Source organism: Salarias fasciatus, chromosome 15, assembly GCF_902148845.1.
Source record: "Salarias fasciatus chromosome 15, fSalaFa1.1, whole genome shotgun sequence".
In the NCBI taxonomy this organism is placed as follows: Eukaryota; Metazoa; Chordata; class Actinopteri; order Blenniiformes; family Blenniidae; genus Salarias; species Salarias fasciatus.
The window spans coordinates 4,092,192-4,100,100 of record NC_043759.1 but is presented as its reverse complement, the minus strand read 5'-3'; positions in this window follow the sequence as shown (position 1 = coordinate 4,100,100).

The window sequence follows — 7,909 nt, the reverse complement described above, 5'->3', positions numbered from 1 at the left end:
TTCCTGCACACCAGAGCGGGAATGTCGCCGGTCGACACGCATAGCAAGAATTATATACTGTATATTGAAAAATCCTGCGACATGTTAGAGGAGCCGATCGGCTTAATCTGCATTTTGTCATCTCCACTCGCAGTGGCTTGGCTAAAAAGGACATTCATAGACGTTTTAAAGTTACACACTATAGCTTTAACATGAAGCAAAATGGATAAACATTTCTTTCCCTCTTTTATCTTTTTTTTTTTTACCGCCACTCACTAAAAAAACACGGAATGAGGGCAGCTGTAAACAAAACACTATCGTATAAAACATTTTTTTAACAACCACATTCATTGAAATAATGCCTCATTGATCCATATTAACATTAACAAAAGCAACACAGTTTACTCCATTTATCAGACTCACTTCAGTAAAAGTTACTCACCAGAGGCTCACAGTTCACACACACACACACTCCAGGCACAGGGCACAATACAGGGCTCTCATTAGTCCAGGATCCCGCTTTTAAGAAACAGTGACGTGACAGTTCAGTACGCCCTGGTGTCGTCTTATTGGTCACACTATCACGTGAACTTCTCATGTCACCCAAATCTTGTACAATTTCAGAAAAACATTTTTGCCGCGCTTAAAATGAAATGGAATATTCTGTTTTAAACAAATAAATGAATTTCTCTGTGTTGATCTTTTCAATCTATTTACATATTTATGATAGACGCAGAAGCCCAAGAAGCAGCTTGGCAGATGTCACCCACCGTGACACCTCTGCACAGAGCAGCAGAGGCGGCCACGCCACGTGTGGAATGAGCGGGAATCACCGCTGGCGGTGGGCGGTTTCGTGCCTCATAAGCAGCCGTAATAGCACCACCAACCCAGTGGGCAAGACGCTGGGAGAACAGCGGGCTTCCACGGCTCTGAAACCCACAAACAGCTGGGCCGTAGTGTGGAAGCGAGCTGTACGCTCAACGTAACAACCCAGAGCTCTGACCGGACACAGCAACCACAGCCGCGAATTCACTGACGAAACAGGCGAGGTGCAAAGCGTCACTCTCAAATGAAATCCGAAGTGATAACCTTGGGATGAAAGACCGGAGTAGGCCAGAGATTAACCAATCCACCATCCTGGCTGAAGGACCTGCAGGAGGGGTAGACCGACTCGGCACAGAGATCCCTGACCCTTTTGGCAGAAGCCGGAGCCAAAAAAAGGGCAGCCTTGAAGGAGAGAAAACGGAAGTCCGCCTGCTCCAAAGGCTCATCGTGATGGCCGATGCAAACACCGTGAGGGTGGAAGCAGAGTGACCGCTATCCAGTAAACTTTTCAGGAATTCCAGAACCCCGCTGACGGCGCAGGAGCTGGGGTCCACACCCTTCTCCGAGCACCACGATGTGAAGAGCCGCCACAGAGACCTGTAAAATCTTACAGTAGAGGGGGCCCTGGCACTCATAGTGGACACCACGGCCGGGGGGAGATCTGGCCCTGCTAGTCTCACCCTCTCAGCATCCAGACCAGGAGACTCCTCCCCAAGACGGGGCAGGACCGCAGGGCGCCCCCCCACTTGAAATAGGGCATCAGATTCATTGGGGATCAGCCACGGATCCCCGACCGCCAACTGAACCAGGTCTGGGAACCACCTGGCACCCGGGTTGTCCAGGGCTACCACCAGAATGTGAAGGCCCTGCAGCTGCACCTGGCGCAGCAAAGGAGTCAAGCGTCGGGTCGGAGGGAAGTTGTACAGGAGGCCCGAAGGCCTGAGCCCGTGAGCCCATTCTACTACCCCAAGAGGGGGTTCGTCTGACGACCTGAGCGAGAACCAGAGTGGGCACTGTGGACTGGCGAAAAGGTCGGCCACCGGACGGCCGAACCTGTGCCAGATCCGGGTTACCATTCGGGGCGACAGACACCATTCTTCGGGAAGTGAGCCTCCCCGAGACATCCTGTCCGCGCCAACATTGAGTGCGCCTGGCACGTGTCATGTTCTCAGAGAGGATAGGTGGCGGTCTGACCACAGCAGAATCTCCGCCGCCTTGCGATGCAGGGGAGGGGATTTGTTCCCCCCCTGCCTGTTCAGGTAGGCCACCACCATGGTGTTGTCTGACCTGACCAAGATGCTGGAAATGAAGTAACACCTGCTGCACCGCAGTCATTTCCAATACATTGATGTGAGTGGCCTGGGGTTGGGGCTCGTAAGCGAGCGCCTGGTGGCCGCGCCTTTGCCCACGGGGCCCGGCCGGGCTCAGCCCGAAGGGACGACGTGGACCTGACCTCCGTTGGGCTCACCACCCACCGAGGGAACCGTAGGGGCCGGGTGCAATGTGGATTGGGTGGCAGCTGACGGCAGGGTGCCCGGTGACCCAATCCTCAGACACAGAGACTAGCTCTGGGGACATGGAATGTCACCTTATTGGTGGGGAAGGAGCCCGAGCTTGTGAGGGAGGTTGAGAGGTACCGGCCAGATATAGTCGGGCTCACCTCCACACGTAGCCGGTGCTCTGGAACCCAACTCCTCGAGAAGGGCTGGACTCTCCACTTCTCTGGCGTTGCCCGAGGTGAGAGGCGGCGGGCTGGTGTGGGTTTGCTTATAGCCCCACAGCTCAGCCGCCATGTGTTGGAGTTCACCCCAGTGAATGAGAGGGTCGTATCCCTGCGCCTTCGGGTCGGGGACAGGTGCCTCACTGTTGTCTCGGCTTACAGAAATGCAGCGTACTCGGCCTTCTTGGAGTACCTGGGAGGGGTGCTGGACAGTGCTCCGACTGGGGTCTCCATTGTTCTACTGGGGGACTTCAATGCCCACGTGGGCAGCGACAGTGAGACCTGGAAGGGGGTGATTGGATCGCACGGCCTCCCCGATCTGAACCCGAGTGGTGTTTTGTTGTTGGACTTCTGTGATAGTCACAGTTTGTCCATAACAAACACCATGTTCGAGCACAGGGGTGTCCATAAGTGCACTTGGCACCAGGACACCCCAGGTCGGAGGTCGATGATCGACTTTGTTGTCGTGTCATCTGACCTCCGGCCGCATGTCTTGGACACCCGGGTGAAGAGAGGGGCAGAGCTGTCGACCGATCACCACCTGGTGGTGAGTTGGATTCGCTGGCGGAGGAGGAAACTGGACAGACTTTTCAGACCCAAACGTGTTGTGAGGGTCTGCTGGGAACGTCTGGTGGAACCCTCTGTCAGCATGGTTTTCAACTCCCACCTCCGGGAGAGCTTCTCTCATGTCCCGAAGGAGGCTGGGGACATTGAGTCCGAGTGGACCATGTTCTCCACCTCCTTTGTCGAAGCAGCTGCCCGGAGCAGTAGTTGTAAGGTCTCCGGTGCCTGTCGTGGCGGCAACCCCAGAACCCGGTGGTGGACACCGGAAGTAAGGGCTGCCGTCCAGCTGAAGAAGGAGTTCTATCGAGCCTTGTTGGCTCATGGGACTCCCGAAGCAGCTGATATGTACCAGCAGGCCAAGCGAACTGCAGCCCGAGTGGTTGTGGAGGCAAAAACTCGGGTCTGGGAGGAGTTCAGGGAGGCCATGGAGGAGGACTATCGGTCGGCCTCGATGACATTCTGGCAAACCGTCCGGCGCCGCAGGAGGGGAAAGCAGGTCTCCGCCAACACTGTTTACAGTGGAGGTGGGGAGCTGCTGACCTCAACTGGGGATATTGTTGGACGGTGGAAGGAATACTTCGAGGACCTCCTCAATCCTGTTGCCACGTCTTCCGTGGAGGAAGCAGAGGCTGAGGTCTCAGAGGTGGACTCATCCATCACCCAAGCTGAAGTCACCGAGGCAGTTGGTAAGCTCCTCGGTGGCAAAGCAGCAAAGCACCGGGGGTGGACGAGATTCTCCCTGAGTATCTTAAGTCTCTGGATGTGCAGGGACTGTCTTGGCTGACACGTCTCTGCAACATTGCGTGGCAGTCGGGGACGGTGCCTCTGGATTGGCAGACTGGGGTGGTGGTCCCCCTGTTTAAAAAGGGGGACCGGAGGGTGTACTCCAACTATAGGGGGATCACACTCCTCAGCCTCCCTGGGAAAGTCTATTCCAGGGTACTGGAGAGGAGGATTCGACCGATAGCCGAACCTCAGATTCAGGAGGAACAATGCGGTTTTCGTCCTGGTCGTGGAACAGTGGACCAGCTCTACACCCTCCATAGGGCGCTCGTGGGTTCGTGGGAGTTCGCCCAACCAGTCCACATGTGTTTTGTGGACTTGGATAAGGCATTCGACCGCGTCCCTCGTGGTGTCTTGTGGGGGGTGCTCTGGGAATGCGGAGTTCGGGGCCCCTTGTTAAGGGCTGTCCGGTCTTTGTATGACCGGAGTAGGAGTCTGGTCCGCAGTGCCGGCAGTAAGGCGGACCTGTTCCCGGTGCATGTTGGACTCCGGCAGGGCTGCCCTTTGTCACCGATTCTGTTTATAAATTTTATGGACAGAATTTCTAGGTGCAGCCAGGGGCCGGAGGGGGTCCAGTTCGGGAACCACAAGATTTTATCTCTGCTTTTTGCAGATGATGTTGTCCTGTTGGCTTCATCGAATCCGGACCTACAGCATGCACTGGGGTGGTTTGCAGCCGAGTGTGAAGCGACAGGGATGAGGATCAGCGCCTCCAAATCCGAGGCCATGGTCCTCGACCGGAGGAAGGTGGCTTGCCCTCTCCAGATCAGCGGAGAGACACTGGCCCAAGTGGAGGAGTTTAAGTATCTTGGGGTCTTGTTCAGGAGTGAGGGACGGATGAAGCATGAGATTGACAGGCGGATCGTTGCAGCAGCTGCAGTGATGCGGTCGTTGTATCGGTCCGTTGTGGTGAAGAAGGAGCTGAGCCGAAAGGTGAAGCTCTCGATTTACTGGTCAATCTACGTTCCCACCCTCACCTATGGTCATGAGCTTTGGGTCATGACCGAAAGGACAAGATCCCGGATACAAGCGGCTGAAATGAGCTTCCTCCGTCGGGTGGCTGGGTGCTCTCTTAGAGATAGGGTGAGGAGCTCAGTCACCAGGGAGGAGCTCAGAGTATCAATCAATCAATTTGTTTTTGTATAGCCCAGTATCACAACAACAGTTGCCTCAGAGGGCTTCAAGATGTTACATTGATTGGTAAAAATGTCAAAGATAGATAATGACTTTGATAATAACAATGAATCACAGTGTAGTGTCTATATAAACAGTCCACAGTCAGAACAGAGTGAGAATGTTGACATCAGACCAATAGACATAGTGGCATGAACAGTCCACAGTAGCTCGTCAATGACTGAACTTATGCTGAATCCCATTTCACCCCTTAGCCCTCCCCCTTGGCCCTTCCCCTCGTTTTGCGCGTTCACGTGTTGGGGTAGGAGTGTCCCAATTGTCATTATGACGTAGGGGTAGGGCCAAGAAGGAGGGCCAGTCACCCCTCCAAAAGGAGATTCTTGAGAGGCACACTCCAAACGGAGGGCTAAGATTGGCGGGAACGATCGTTTCCACACCCGCACATTCCAGGCGCATTCCAAACACAACAGATAGATGATTATTTTCAATAAACTGGTTTCTTCAACACGGCCCGCCTGGAATGTGCGGGTGGGAAACGAGCGCCCCCGCCAATGCGGAAGTGAACTAACCCCGCCCACCACTGACGGTCCAGGCGAACAAAACAAGCGCCCCTCGCCACCGGTCGCCACTGGATGACAGATTTCTCAGAAAGCCTTCCAAGACCGGCAAGATGGCAGCGTTCCTTCGCACTACGTTTCACAGGGGTAGGGCCAAGGGGGAGGGCTAAAAAGAGAAATGGGATTGGGCCTAAGTAATGTGATAATGTTAAAACAATAAAAAGAGTGAATAAGCATAATGTTAATAAGTCAAATTCACAGTAACGAGACAAAACGAAGCAACCACCACCTTAGGCCTTCACATCCGGCAAGAAAAAAACTCCAAAAACCCAGTGGGAAAAGAAGAAATCTTGGGGAGAACCACAGTATGGAGGGATCCCACTCCCAGGGACGGACAGCTTTGGCAACAGTTAGCATGAGACAATAAGAGTAAAGCTTAGGACTATGAGGAGTAGAGCCGCTACTCCTCCACATCGAGAGGGGCCGGCTGAGGTGCCTCGGGCATCTGGTTAGGATGCCTCCTGGACGCATCCCTGGGGAGGTGTTTCAGGCATGTCCCACTGGGAGGAGATCTCGGGGAAGACCCAGGACACACTGGAGAGACCATGTCTCTCGGCTGGCCTGGGAACGCCTTGGGATCCCCCCAGAGCAGCTGGAGGACGTGTCTGGGGACGGGGAAGTTTGGGCATCCCTGCTGAGACTGCTGCCCCGCGACCCGGCCCCGGATAAGCAGTAGAAAATGGATGGATGGATGGATGATGTGAGTGGGTGTGGAGTCCCAGACACCACCCACTGCGGAGTGGCCCAGAGTGCCTCTCCAACCTGCGACACAACCCTGCCGTGCGAGCGCAGCGTGATGTGAGAAAGCCTGCTCTCTCGAAGATGCGGGATGTGTTACCGCAGTCACAGCATTCCCGGCAGCCCAGGTGCTCCGCGTCTGACATCGGCAGGTGTACTGCAGGTGGATCGGCCGTGTTGGAGGAGAGGAGCTGCGCTCGGCACGCCCAAGTGGTGCGAGCGTGGTGTGATGCGAGGGATTGTGCTCTTTCGAAGCCCGGAACATCCGGGTGTAGCAATAGCATTTTCACCTATCCTGACACTCCGTGCCTCATGACGGCAGGTAGTGGATGTTATATTTTCTCGGCTCCGCCGCGAGCCTGGCGGAGGAGTGGGGGTGAAAGATGACAGGGCACCTCCGCTGACATCACTACGTCTCCATGTAGTGACTTGCAGCGCCGTCGGGGCGAGACACTCAGCGCTCCTGGTGGGAAAAGCCCAGGGCGCGTGAGCTGGGGCGCGTCACCTGTCGGGGGTGGGGGGCTTTGCTGGACCGGCGCGTGGGCGTCTGCCTGGGGAAGTGGCTCGGGTCTGGGCTCTGTGATGGCCACCAACTGTCTGAGCACTGAGGGCCTCTCTGACCTGCTTCTGGCCCTCTGAGGGGTCAGAGGTCATATATGCATGAAACACTATCACTATCACATTTGCATGATCACATTGATCTTTAATCACTCTTCACATTCTACCTGTGGACTCAGTTACCTTGTCTTCTTGTGGTGGCTTACACTAATGGTGATCTGTAGTAGAGCTCTCTTGATGCACGCCCCGAGTTCACTACTTTAAAAACAAACAAACAAACTAATCAGAGAGAAGAAGAACCCCAGTTCTTCTTTCACTTCCTCGGAGCTCCAAACTTCTGAAGAAGAAGAAATGGAGACGAAGGACCAGTCTGATTAGTCCCATCTAAAGAGGAATGGTTTTTCTCCATTGCTTTGGCTCATTTCTTGAAACAGACTCTGGGGTCAGTTGACTGTCAGTTACTGTTATAGAAGGAGAAATGTTTGTCAGCAGCTGTGATCTGAGACTCTGATCCTGCAGTGAGAGAGTGGACTGAGCTCAGCAGCAGCTGACTGATGTGTGCGGACATGAGGAGGAGTGTGAATGTTGTGTGTGGTGAAGATCCAAAACAACAGAACAGCTGATTGATCAGGACTCAGTAATGTGGAGCTGATTATTTCTCCATCAATACATCTGATTGGTTCCTCCTCACTGATTCTGCTGCTTTCTCTCTTTATTCAGGTTGATTGACTGCAGTTTGTCAGAGATCAGCTGTTCTTCTCTGGCCTCAGCTCTGAAGTCCAACCCCTCCCACCTGAAGAAGCTCGACCTACGTGACAACCAGCTGCAGGATCCAGATGTGCAGCAGCTGGTTGATCTTCAGCAGATTCCAGACTGCAGCCTGGAGACTCTGAGGTCAGTAGATGGTTGGAGTGAGTCCATGCTGCTCTCAGCAGGTTTGGAATAAACACAGTCAGTGTGAGAACAAAGATCCAGTGTTTGACTCTCAGTG